Source organism: Lepisma saccharinum, chromosome 11 (genome assembly GCF_977018435.1).
Source record: "Lepisma saccharinum chromosome 11, izLepSacc3.1, whole genome shotgun sequence".
Classification (NCBI taxonomy): Eukaryota; Metazoa; Arthropoda; class Insecta; order Zygentoma; family Lepismatidae; genus Lepisma; species Lepisma saccharinum.
Window position 1 is genome coordinate 54,995,658 of NC_139239.1, and position 14,137 is coordinate 55,009,794.

The window sequence follows — 14,137 nt, forward strand, 5'->3', positions numbered from 1 at the left end:
TTTGTTATTTTTATTGAATTTTGGCTGATACATGATGACGAGAACGAGGACAGATTTTTTTCAGTTCATCTAAACATCAGATATTTGTTATATATTTTATCTTAATCAAGTAAGAACTGTTATTGTACTGACAAAGGAGCAGAATTGTATATTTTTCTCTCCATACTTGATGTATTTTTTAATATATTCTCGTTTGAAGGCGAGGTTTCTGTCTTAATCACACTTCGTATTATCAAGTGTCTTTGCTTACAATTCGCTAACTTATTAATACATAATGTAAATGCATAGTAAACCACAAAATGAAAACATATAGTACAGTAATGAAAACATTGTTTTTTCTTGATAAAGAATATGGTTTGTTCTTCAATAAATAAGTTGTGCCATAACTGGCTATGGTGATGTTTGATACCAGATAACAAGTTGGATGATAACGTCGAATGAACCTGGTTGGTAATCCGAGAACACTTGTTCGAACATATTTTTTGGTAATAGAATCCCTGCTACAAATTGTTAAATGCTAATTTATCGATAGGCAGTAATTAAATTGGTATTGCAGTCAGCTAAATCAGTAATTAGAACATTTTTGACTAGTTTCCAACTTTGTATTCCCCTTTTCTACCATGTTTCACATTTGTGTTCCCAGTAGTGATCTGGCTGAGAGAAAGATATCCCCACTGTTCATCCAAACTAGCAAATACATTTGAAATTGTTCGTTGCTGTTTCTTTCCAAGCAGAAAAGAAAGATGGTATACTAATTCATCTATCTCTTCTTATTTCAGTGTCGGAATGCACTTCGAGTTGATTGTATCGCGGCGTCTTGGACCAAGGAAGCACAAACAGAAAATGTAAGTAGCCTCCTCTGTTCTATCATTTTATGAATATGTGGGTGTGGGCACGGGTGTTTGTGCTCGGGGAGGTATTTGAAAAATATTTCAGCCTCTATCTCTCTCTTTACACACACACACACATATATAGGTGTGTGTCACCTACGTCACAAACTGTTGCATTGCGGGATCGAGCAGCCATGTTTGAGGCTGGTTCTTGTAAACATACGGATTTCAATCGGGCGGGCGGGAGATTTCAACCTTGTTTACGATGGTACTGTGTAGTTTTCGGTTCTTTAACAGAAACTTATATTTATCCTCCAATTTTCCGAGAAAGAACAGAAGGTGCGCTGCAGGGCACGGGACTCGATAATTGTTGATCAGAAGATACCGCGTCAGTAAATCATCAAGTGTTGTTACCAAATTTTGTGAAAGTTTGTATTATATTATACATCTTGTGGAAGTGCGAAACAATATTATACGAGAATCTATGTTGGAGATTTATCTATAAAAGTAACCATGTTTATTCTTTCGTTATATATTTTATATTGCATATAGCTTCAATTGTCTATTTGTGTATATCAAATGCTTTAAGTAACCTGCACTCCCATTGGCTAATTCATTCTGAGCGCGGTGTCTAGTTGCCGCCATTTTAGCGCGGTTGTTACTTCCAGCCAGTGTGCGTAGAGAAGCCACTCGGGACGCAGCCAGAAACCGTCGCGGACAATACCGTAAGCCTAACGTGGCTACGTTTCATTAGTGGCGCGTTGTTGTAACACCAGCTGCAACTTCGTGTAAACAGTTTTCCCTAGACAGGAGTGCATGGGAAGTGTAATCAAGTGTTATGTGCATATACTTTATAATACATAGTTATAGTTATCAGTGTGTGTGCCTGTCTTTTCTTTACAACTCCCAAGAGGATCGCGGTGAACTTTGCCCTGTAGCGACACAATCCATACCAGAGAGATGTAAGTGGTACCTACAATTTCACTTACATTTAGATCCTACCGGTTTGGATCATCATTCATTTCTGGTCCTTCACAGCCGGACAGGTTCTACATTCAGTTTTGGTCCTGTACGGTCCGGTACGCAACAATCTAGAAATACGAATTTCCTCTCTACCCTTTGTACATACTGATTCATGAAATATTCAAGTCTATTTTCACACATTCAGTACTGATTTAAATTCCTGTAACCCCTCAGTTTACTGATTTTGAGCGCCTAATTTTTGTTTGTCACTAATTTCACTATTTTCATCAGCACCTATTCGACTTACCGTTTTACAGTATTGATGAGTCCGTGAATGTAAAACTTGTTGATTCGACTCGACTTCAGAAGTTTCTAACAAGAATCAGTTTAGGAAGCCATGTTTTACTTGAGAGCGGTTATGAATGTTCCTGGAATTCTTTCTTTAAGGCGCGTCTCTGTCGTGAAATTGAAAATCCCCCTACGCTTGCTTTCACGCTCCAATAAACGCCTCGACGCAGGAGGCTGCGAAGATAATTTTCACCTTAAATACCAGCTCGGAGATTTCTGATATCATCTTAATCTCCATAGAGAGCATTTCCTCTGCGAGGTTTAAATCTGCATCTCAACAATGATGCTAACTGAACCGTACTCCCTCTGCAGCCATTCTATCTAATTGGATGAAAGGAAATTCTCTCTCTCTCTCTCTGTGTGTGTGTGTGTGTGTGTGTGTGTGTGTGTGTGCTCTTCTCGCTCTCCTTGTTTGCAATCACGATCTCGGAAAGGTTAAAGACGTGCTTAGCGTGCACGCGGTATTGTTTCTTCCATCTGCAGTGTTGCCAACGTTTGTTTTTTGCCCTGAATATGGCACATTAACATTAAAGGGTTCACCCAGTTTACTTAAACCTGTCGGAATGTTTAATCATCCTAGTAAAATATGTGAGGTGTTGCTATTGCGTTACCTAGTCACTAAATGTGCCTACATACACAAGAAAACAACTGACTGGGGTGAATTAACAAAACACATTTGGTTAAACTTTTTGGTAACCATAAACAAAAAAATGGATAGCCTTCACTAAATTTGGTGGTAACTCGAAACAAAGATGTGCGATTACTAAAAGAATTTGACTAGTGAACAATCATTTGCTTGTCGCCTATTAAACAAATGTTCCTTTGTTGGAAACTATTTTTTGGTTATTCCAAACAAAACATTTTCTCTGTTTATTGTTGTGACGCTTAGCGTTTGGTTCCGAGTTAAGACTTGTTTTTACATATCCGGAAGAAACATGTTTACACATTTTTAAGAAAGGGTCCTTTAATTGTGTTTTAATTTTGAAGGTGTATTTTCTACATCACGGTGGCTCAGCCTTTTGGGGGACAGAACGCCGAGTAGGAGAACGGGGTTCGCTTCGCAGATTCTGAGGTTCACCCAGCCCTTAATGCAATAAGTACATGGGGGAGTCCCTGGGAGTTGCTGATCAGTGATCACATCTCTATAATGGCCCAGATCGTAAATATGTTCAGCCCCTGCTTCCAAATCTGCTATGAGCCTTCATGGCGTTTTTCAATGTGCAGAGGAATACTTTACATTTGACGCTCTCAAAATGTTCATTTTTCATATATTGTAGCAATTACATCCAAAATAAAAGCCCACACACAATAAATTTAAAATGCCATTACGCTTATTGGACTTCCTAGTAATCATCAGTTTTCATTATGCCACATCATTATTATGTCAATCACAAGCAATCCTTCCACTTAAACTATAACTAGTGAAACGTGACAACATTCCGAATGGTGAAAATTGGTGCTAAGGGCTGCTCTGTTGGTCGAATAGATTTAACCCATACTAACAAATTGTTTGCGTTACAATTTCCTTGAGATAATACAATGAGTCCATTCTTTCGCTCTCCTTATCAAGAATTTCAGGCTCTATAAATGCGTTGCGTACCTACCACCACACAACTACCCCAGATGGAATAAACATTTCCAGTTACCAGTTCTTCAGGATTGATCGTTTCTGTATGCTATCTTACTTTTAAATTTAATTTTTGCAAAACATCCCTTTGGTTCCACTATTGAAGCACTTCTGGCTGATTTCATTTTAAGATTGAAGGAATCTTCTCACCACTTGTAAGGAAATTGCACCACACTCGACACTTGTTGCTACATTACAGCATCCTGACAGAAATTTAAACTTGTCACTTTGCAACACTGAGTCATATTGTATCATATCTTCTAATTTGCAGTCGTCGTGGCAACAGATGCAATCAAGGTGAAGATCAGTTTTCCAGTGAAATTTTATACTGTCTTACTACACAGGTCTTCTTAATGAAAACAGACTCATCTCCCACCTGTTTTTGGCATATTTCAGAAGGTGTAAAATATCTTCAGTGAAAATCTTTCTTTTGTGAAACATGAAGTCAGTGTTCACTCATGTTGAATTGCATATCGTTAAAGCCGAGAGCCATCGTTGAGATATCATTTTTTCTTGATTTTTCTATCCTAAAGTGAAGAGGAACCTTATACTTTTCATGTCACCATGAGCGAGCATTACATTACTGCAAGACCAGTATTGCTGGCCCACAGCATTGCAGTTGCAATATAATTTATTTTTACTTATTTTTTTCTGTAATTATTTTCTACCATCGCAAAGGAATGAACTTGTAGTCCTCCAAGTCAGTTCTTTTTCGAGATGGCAACCCTTGGCACCATCTTGTGTCAATTTGGCAATACATCTGTTTATTTCCCCAATGCATCGGACCCAGTGAAAGCAAGAAATGAAAACTGGACTTTATGATTTTGAACATCCAATAATACACCCGCTTCTATGTATGATACCTTTACCCCCAATCAGCAGGGCTAGAAATGCAATCGCAGTAAAATCTGTAAGATCTGCTGCTGTAGCTGCCGTAGTGTTGCAGACTGTGTTGTTAAATATCTAAGTACAGCGATTTTTTTTACCAATGCCATCGACAGCGTTAAGGCAGATCAGCGAAGCATTTTTTTAAAAAAAAAAATATAATAAAAAGCTTTAGAGCACGGTAGAGACGCCAAAACTATGATTTACGACAGAAGAATAACATATTGTGCATGGATGCCATTGTTTGAAAAATCTTTTTCAAACATTGAAAGCATGAGGCATGAGTTTGTAGACAGGGAAATACTACTTTAGACCTTAAAATAGCCACTTAGTAAAGATCGTTTCGAAGTAGATAGACCTTGTATTTTCTCGAGTTTTTTTTTATTTTTCTGGGGCTGCTACCCTAATGTTAAATGTCACCGCCCGCCACGGGAAGTTACTACACACCTCGCCAGACGTGATTGCCGATGCACCCGCATGCGCGATACACAGTAGAGACTCACGTGACTGCGACAGCCAATCCGCATCCTTTGTATTGAAGCTGCAGGAATTCTGTCAAAGTCACTGGCTGCGTTTCCCTCTCTGCCTGGGCTATGGGCCATCATATGTGGCTAGAGTGAACGAGTTGTATCCTTGCGGGTGAACCTTGACCACAACTGGCTGCGCAGTAGCAAAGGGAGGAGCTACCGGCTGCCTTAGCCAATGGGTGTCGTTCTCCTCTAACTTTGTAAGAGCTGTCGACCACTCAACGGCGAGTAGGTAGCATCTACGGACATGTATCTGCGCGAATTAGTCAAGGTCACCTACAGAGATACAGCTCGTTAACTCTAGCAATATATATTATAATTATCTTCGACGATATTTGAATCCTGTAAAACTGTTTATGGTGTGAATGAGCTCGCAAATAGAGTTGTAAAATATCGAAACCTGTCTCTTGAGTTATGGTGCTTAACTTTTTATTTATTACTGAAAGATGAAGTGCCTTGTTAATTCATGTTTCTATTCTTCTCATTTTACATCATAGAGCCTCCCGATGGCGTAGTGGTAACATCGTCGCCTTCTAATCGAGGGTTCTCGGGTTCGATACCCGGTGATGCACATAGTGATTCGAATCGCACTTTAGAGTGTAGATAGAGTTTCGATTAGCCTATCTGTGCATAAATCGGACTTAGGTGAGGTTACACTCATGAATGTAATGAAGGGGCACACACAAAGGAACGCGCACGTGCAGACCTGAACTCGAACGTGAAACCTTTTGATGTCGGCGTCGTCATTCGGCGTCTCGACGCACTGAGTGAGCCAATGAGGCGGTCTCCTTATTTTTGGACCGAAAATGAATCACTAGATGTTTGGATTTGGGTATCTACTACTGACAGCTCAGTGGTTAATGCTGTCGCCTTGTAATCAAAGTGTCCTAGATTCGATTTCAGATTGTTCGGGTAGGTAGAGAAATCTTTAGGTGGGCGGTTGCCCACACTCGTCCGCCTCTGGCTCTGTCCCAGAAAGATGATAGCATCAAGGACTGAATGAGAACCTTTTTCATTACAAGTATTATCCCAGCATTCCCATTGAGTGACAGAAATATCGCAAGTAAAATGTGATTTCCCAAAATTATCCTTTAAAAAAATCATCTCGTTGCCTACATAATGCAATCATTGACAATACCTGCAAGCTGGAAGCTATTTTCGCCAATCCATGAATTTCCCCTGGTTTTCATTAATTTTGCCCGCCCTTCCGTTCGCCCATTATGCCCATCTTTCTTCATTTGGCAGTCGATTGGAGCAACCATTGTGAAGGCGCTTCAATTACATTCATCTCTCAGTCTGCCACACCCACCTACTATCTTTGGGGGATGCAGCTTATGGGATTCCCGAGGAAGGAAATCTCAAAATTCATTTCATCATGTTTGGCATGAATCAAGTCTTGCAGGTAAATGGAGAGGAGAGAAAGATGAATATTGATCTTCAGTGTGAAACTGGTCAGTGTTCGTGTAATCTCAAGTTCTTTTCTGTGTCAAATCAATACTAAAAATTGGTTAATGGGATAACTGTGTGTGTGTGTGTGTGTGCTTGTGTTAAATTAATCTCTTCATCTAATATCCATCATTTGTTTATATTTGTTTATTAACATTATTATAGGTTTTTGCCTATTTGATGACGTCAAGGTCATTTGTGTATTTCAAGCCTAGCAACTTCCCTCACACTTTCCTGTTGCCCAAGAAAATACGATCGGTTCTCATTTTCAAGAGAACAAGAAAGGAGTATGTAGGAAAAGAATATATATACCGTCTGTGTCGAGACCCTGTTCTGTTCTAAAGTTTACTTCTGTTGAGGCTTTGTAACAAAACTAATACAGAAGGTCGTTTCACGTCCATGGTAACAAACTTAGAACCCACCTCACCTTAAGAAAATCCGTGACGCCACCAGCGGTGGTGCTCCACGTGATACCCCTGTCTTGCAGCAATGGCCCTGCAGCGGAGTTTCTATTGGAGGAGACTGCGTTGAAGAACACATTGGTCCAAACGATCCCATTCCTCCTGACAAGCTTTCCAAAGACCCTCAATTGTGCGGGGACGTCTTCTTCCCAAGGCTCGTTTCAACAACGGAAACCCACAAAAATCCATGGGAGAGGCAACGGAGGATTTCACAGGAATGTCTGTAAAGGGGATTGCATGAATGCCCGTTTCACGTGCCATCCGATTCATGTATGCCTGCATGGACTTTGCCGTATGACTGGATGCCTTGTCCTGGTGGGTGACAACGCGAGATGTGTCGCTGCCATAGAGAGAGGAAATATCATGTCTGTAAAGTGGCTCCAAAATATTAGTTTGGTAATAGGCTGCATTTATTTTAGCTTTTTTGTCCACTCTGCGCAGTGGAAGTTTGCCGTTATAACAGTAACCACCAACAACCATAAACCCACGTGGAAAACTTTCAGCACATTCACGTACCCACTGAGATCGACCTCTTGCATCACGTGGACGATAGTAGATGGCCCTTTTTTAATCACATTCCGACAGATACACCCATGCTTCATCCAGGGACACCACATACTTCCAGCAGTCCCAAGCCAGATGGCGTTCGTAGAACTTCCGACTGTTGGTCTTCCTCTCCTGGACATGTGAGGCACGCAGCTTATGAACTTGAGCCTTGTGCTTCCGCACAAGTTGTAAATCTTGGGCTATGATGCGATTTACAGTTGCAGAGGAACATTGCACTGCCTGTGCAATCGCTCTTTGTGTTGCAGGGTTTTCACGTCGCACCAAGGATCTCACTTTCCCCACAACATCGGGGGAACGCTTGAACTTCCGATATGTCCGAGGCCCACTTTGACTGGTTCCAGCAACAGGTACAGTGCAAGCTTTATGGCCATTCAACACGGCGTTGATGCCCCTCTTTGACACATGGAAAGCTTTCGTCTTGCACAGTTTAATTATCTGGCTATAACTATAACCAACGTCGGAAAGGGCACAGATGTGCCCCTCCCAAAAGACTTAAATTTTCGGTGCAATATAAACACTCACTCACATACCAACCGTTTTCTTTGCAAGTCAACACACAGTACTTTCGTCCTATCGGCTCTGGCTGCTGTGTGCTGTGCCTATGTGCTGCTCCCTGGTGATCAAAATCGTTACCATTGACGTGAAACAACCTTCTGTAACACCAACACTCATCTGCTTATCACTTATCACCTTAGCAAACTATACAGAAGCTAATATAAATATTTCTTCCCGACACATCCACCGCATGATAGCAACTAATGAGATTCACGACAGACAGAGAGGTGGCAACGGAATTGATTTTTTTCTAAAACATGTTGTTGATCAAATTATTTGCCGCTACAACGCCAGGGGTCCCCGGTTCGAATCCCGACCTGGGCATGGATATTTGTGAGAGTTCATTCATCAATTTCATCATATCATCACTCATCCCCATCTTCGCAAATTAGCCAAAAGTGGCACAAAAAGCGAAGTAAAATAAAGCAAATCAATCTATCAGTTATTTCTAGTGCAGTGTTCCTCAGTAAGCTTGCTGAAGAGAGACTTGACGAAACCCTCGTCTTCAAAAGCTACCAAATATGATCGCGTTGAAGGGACACTCACCTTCCATCTCGCGGGCAAGCGACGTGGTTCCAGCCGACTAACGGCACGCGCTCGAGCAGCACAATTACCAAATGAAGACAATGTAGAACAGTGTTTCTCAACAGGCGAGCCGCGAGAGGTTCTCCTGAAGTTCGCGACTTGCAGCCCGACCTTTCAACCACCTGGAAAGATGTCCTTTTCGTTCGGGTTTCCACTGCGATAACAGAAAATTCTTTCTCGCCAGTGCTGGTGAGCAATCAAACGAACTAACCGGGCTGTTCGTTGCGTCCAGCCTCCAAATTTGGAGGTTGGCCTAAGGGTACCACCTTCAATTTAGTTTACGCAGCAATTTTCATTAACAAATATTGAAGCGGAAATATTCTGATTAATTTGAAATTTTGGGATGTTCAAAATGGAACACACTAGAAAAATCAGCTGTTACCAAATTAATTTAATGATATTGGCCAGAGGACATTCAACCAGTCGTCAACTAATTTAATCCAAATTTTATATTTGTCAATAAGCCTATACCTTGTCCCGGTTATATCTGGAGCAAGGCGCGCATAGCGTCAGAGAAGAGGTAGGGGAGATCGAGTGATCAGAGCGAAGCAGTACACGTTCCTCAAAGGATGGTAACTCCAGTCGCTTTCCTCCCCTTCATGCCATACTGTTCCCTTTCGGGTGTTCATTGGTGGAGCCGTCTCGCGTCACTACTTGCGCAGAGACTTGTTTTCGTTCGCCTGCTCCAGAGATAACCGGGACAGGGTATAGACATAATCGAATTAAAGTGTAAATCACCAACCCTTAGACCTTCTGTAAACAAACCGTCTCACCGATTCGATGTATCACTGAACACGGAGACCTCCCCGCACGCATAGAACTCGCATGTTGAAAGTGGCACTACTTCCTTGCTGTTCACATGATTATTTTTAGAAAATAACCAATGTTATAAAATATAATTATGTACACAAATCTCTAAGCTCATTGAAAGTTGCAATGCATGTTCCTACCAAATGTTCACACTTATATCTTGCCTTGCCATGTCACTAAGTTATTTTACGAAGTGCACTATATTTGGCGGAACAAAAATCGTTATTAGGATGCATGTCAAAGTTTCCAACCGCAAAAAAATTACGAACTTTATTTGTCTTGCTTTGATCATCGTTATCAATATATTTTTTGGACTTACAGCATTGCATATGTTTACTTATGAACATTAAAAAATTTAGTTACATAAGATACAATTTACATAAAATCTACAAACAAATGTCAAATGCACTCCTTCTATATCAAACCTTAGAAATATACGTGGCTCCGGGGTATCATTCTACACCCTCGATTTTCCGCACATTTCAAATATTTTCGTGAAAATATTTAGTTCCTCATAACAAACAGTGTTTGTAAATAGCGCGGAAGGTATATTTTTAGATCTACGTGCTACGAAACTTACGTTTTTCTTAAAATTAAAATTCCTTGCGTAACGCCAAAGAGGTTTTTCAGGGCTTCTATGATAGCGGATGATGGATGGATTCATGTCACAGGCGCAAGTCTGAATTTCTTCTTTTTCTTCTTATGATTGACTTGTGCAATGGGAACATTTGCGATTGCGATATGTTATTTGTGTGATATATTGATGGGTCGGACATTTCAGACATTAGATTTAATTTATGCGACTTCAGAAATTTCAATTAATTATTTCTTTTTGGCAACTGGAGGCCGAAAAAGGGTGGGTTGTATTTTCTAAATGACTTGTGGATGGCATAATTTGCGACTTCTTATTTTTATGATGGGACGGGGGTGGAGGGTAGTATTCTGTGGAAAAGGACAACAAGGACTTTCAACATAGGAGTTACTTAATTTTTGGACTTTGAAATTTAACTTCGACCCGCAATTCAGTGCCTGGCCTTGGTAAAAAGAGGTAAGCTACCCTCTTAGGTTTAATTTTAGTCTTAATTTTTGGTGTCTTCATGTGTCAATGCGGGAAACAGTGAGAAATAGTGTTGGGGCAGGTGACTTCGGCCAATTTATAACACGCCTTTAAAGGGGACACTATAGATAAAGGCGGGGCCGCGGTAGCGGTAGGGGGCGGTAGGTCAATTACCCCAGGGGCGGAGCCCGGAATCGGTGGGAAATTTGGACTTAACAATTTCAAACGACAATATCTCAACTTCAAACAGGTGTATATTCGTAAATACTTGTTTCCGCGCTCCAAATTTTTGTTCATATTTAGCATCACATAATCTTAATATTTAAAAACTTCCGAAATAGAGATTGTAGAATGGGACACCGGACCCATATACATTACCATGTTATATAATTTTGTCTAAAAAAAAATGCAAGTAAAATCTATTCAATTCGCATGCAAGAAAGAAGCCAAATTTATTGGAAATGAATACCGGTGCAAAGAGTTAACCATAAAGGTTAAGCAATAAGTACAAAAGAAAGAGCATTGCCTATCCCATACTACAAACTGGCCGTTGTTTTACCTTACGTAATGAATCCTGTAACAACGCTGGATTTTCGTGTGGATTATTTTACTTCTATGAGTTTGCAATGCTTTCTGCATGCACGTGGTTTTGTTTACAGAAGGCCTCAGGGTTGGTGATTTGAACTTTAATAATCTCTATGATTATGCCATAATACCGGGTGGCTAGAATTAAAGTTGCCCAACTCAGAGCCCTCTGTAGCCGGTTTGAGGCATCGTAGAACTCTGAAATTTGGTGAATCCACTATGCAGACCATGGGGAAGAGATGGCGATAAAAAAGTTCAATTTTCCGCCACCAGGTTGAAATGTGGCGCTGTACTTCCATGATGGGTTGTAATAATGACGTAAACTGCTCCAATTGGTTATGGATTTGCCTTTACCTTGCAATTTTCTCCGAACTTCCAGCCACTAACAAATGTCTTTCTAATTATTAACTCAGCTAAATCACTTAATATGATTACGTTACGTGCATACGTGTTAAGCAATACAGTTAGAATAAGTATTATTATTTTAGTATTATCGAACCAACCACACCCTTAGCCTGTCGCCCTGGATGAACCATGAAATCTCTACGAGAACAACCGGAATTTGAATCTGCATAGATATAATAGGACTTATTTATCTAATAAAATCTAACATGGTATCACCCTTAATATTTCCGACGGTTCACTTGACACTCGCAAATTCCGTGTCAATTAGAATTCATTTTCACCCTTCATAAAGAAAGTCCCTTCGCTTTTGCCTCAGCCTAAGATGAATTCAAAATTAAGAAATTCTTCGGCGAAAAGCGCTGATGAAAGAAAGAGGGGGAAGGAGAGCGGATAAAAAGAAGAAGGAGCTCTTTCAATGTCTCTCACTCGAATTAGCGCGAATGAAGTGTACGTTCAAGAGAGTAAATTTGCTGTAAGCGTCTTCATTCCACCCCGTTTTTAAAGCTTTTTGTGTTCCAATAATGGCGCCGATCTGTGTCGCTGCTTAGATGATGAAAGGTGAGTTCTTCTTTATTAATTCAAGGCTGGGAACGGTTTATGAAAAGCATTTGTTCTGTTTATTTTTCTTAATTTTTAGTCGTATGAAGAGACTGGTTCATCGCCGAGCCTTATTGAAATACCTTAAATGCTCTCTTCTTTGTGGAATGTACAATCACCGGCAATAAAATGTGACACCTAGATCCTGAAATGCTCGCTTCCCCGCAAGGCGTTGCGTGTGTTGCCTAACTCTACGGCGTGGTAAAAGTTGCTATAGAAAATATGCTATTAACATCCACTTATCGTACTAGAGTTAGGGAACAAACAGAACGCATTGCTGGAAAGCGAAAATTTCAGGATATAGGTGTCACATTTTATTGCCGGTGATTGTACATTACCTAAAATAATGATATTTTTGTCAGCTGTTGTATTTTTGCCACCTTTGACTAATTGCGTAGGTGAAGACGAATGGTGATTTCACCACCTATTACTAGGTCAGGATTCGAATTCGGAACCGTGCATGGAGAAACCATAAGACGGCCACTATTTTGTAAAATGAATTGTAATATATATATGACTCATGAATTTTGTCTACAATTCGTATTTTTTCTAGAATAAACTTTGTTTTTGGATGCGTCTAAAACATGTGTTTTACATGTATGTAAATTGGATGACTTTAATCTCACAAATAGTTTTCATAATATCTTTAGTTACGGATGAATTTTGTCAACAAAAGTACCAGTCAAGAAAACAAGGAAGAATATAATTTTTCGACGTCTCTTTTTTATGTAAAGACTAATTTAATGCAAATTGAATTAATCGTTTCATAAAACTTTTATCGACCAACACCAGCGAAAACTGTCATTTCTAGTTTTCTAGATCTGGATCTGAATCTATAGTAGATTTTGAATATAATTCTTTAAATTCAGGATTCTTTAATTATCTCATAACTTTACTTCACGAAGTTTGGTAGTTGTCTTTTTTATTCTCTGCTCAATTATTTTGTTTAAAAAATAAAGTGTTGCGGGATGCTACAAATGTCTTTGCAACAATTCTACAATTAAATATTTGTAACATACTCCATGCGCCATTTTGAAATAGTTATCGCACTCACCACTAATCTGCTATTCCCTGTCGCGGGAATTACTGGAGCAAACGAACGGAAACTTATCTCTGCGGAAGTAGTGACTCGACCAATGAACGCGTCAGAGGGAAGGGAAGGGAAACGAGACTGCAGCTATCAGCCTTTTGCCCGCACTGCTTCGCTCCGCCTATTCCCTTTCTCCCCTTCTCTACCTTTACGGGCGGCCTTTCTCCACAGATTCCCGGGACAGAGTATAGTTTTTTTTTTGTTTTTTTTTTTAAGGTGAGGGTTCGACTTGAGCGTAGGCACCCGACTTTCATCAACGTCCTGTACTAGCAAAATTGCGAAGGATCGGCGTTCACTATCAAAACAAATTTAGCGCCTGACCTTCTGGGGATTAAGATTTGGCTTCCTTAAGACAGAATCTCCTCAGATCCAAACACAATGAGATGGCAACAATGCCTGCTAATTGAGCGTTAAAGAAGACCATATCTTCTGCACACAAACTTCCTTCCGAGATGATATCTGGCGCGTCTCCTTGCTCGCATCCAGCTACCCTTAAGCTGTCAAGAGGAATGACAAATTGCCCCCGAAAGCTCTGGAAGAGGAGCAAATGTAAGTAAAATGATCGCCGACGTGAATGGAGAAGGAGTCCCGTAAAGAAATTGATAACAGGTTTCCCCCTTTGCAAGTCGTACATCTTGTCACCTGACGCTGTGTGTTTGACACGTGTAGGTTGCGTTAAGGTAGGGACGGACTATGGCAAGGAGCAGAGAATATTTTTTTTCAGTAAAATGTTTCACGTTTCTTATAATAGCGCCATTGTTGAGAATTTGCAAGTATTGTTGTATCTGGAGACAAAATA

The 14,137-nt window shown here is 40.2% G+C and overlaps 1 protein-coding gene across 5 annotated transcripts in view; it reads left to right on the forward strand.

The window, feature by feature from the left end:
• Positions 1 to 14,137, forward strand: part of LOC145994809 (tachykinin-like peptides receptor 99D) — a 616,641-nt gene that overhangs the window by 272,125 nt on the left and 330,379 nt on the right. For all 5 annotated transcript variants that reach the window (XR_014442396.1, XM_083131117.1, XM_083131116.1 and 2 more), the window contains one exon: positions 780 to 845. The gene's annotated coding sequence lies outside the window, so the exon portion shown is untranslated. The remainder of the gene's footprint in view (positions 1 to 779; positions 846 to 14,137) is intronic.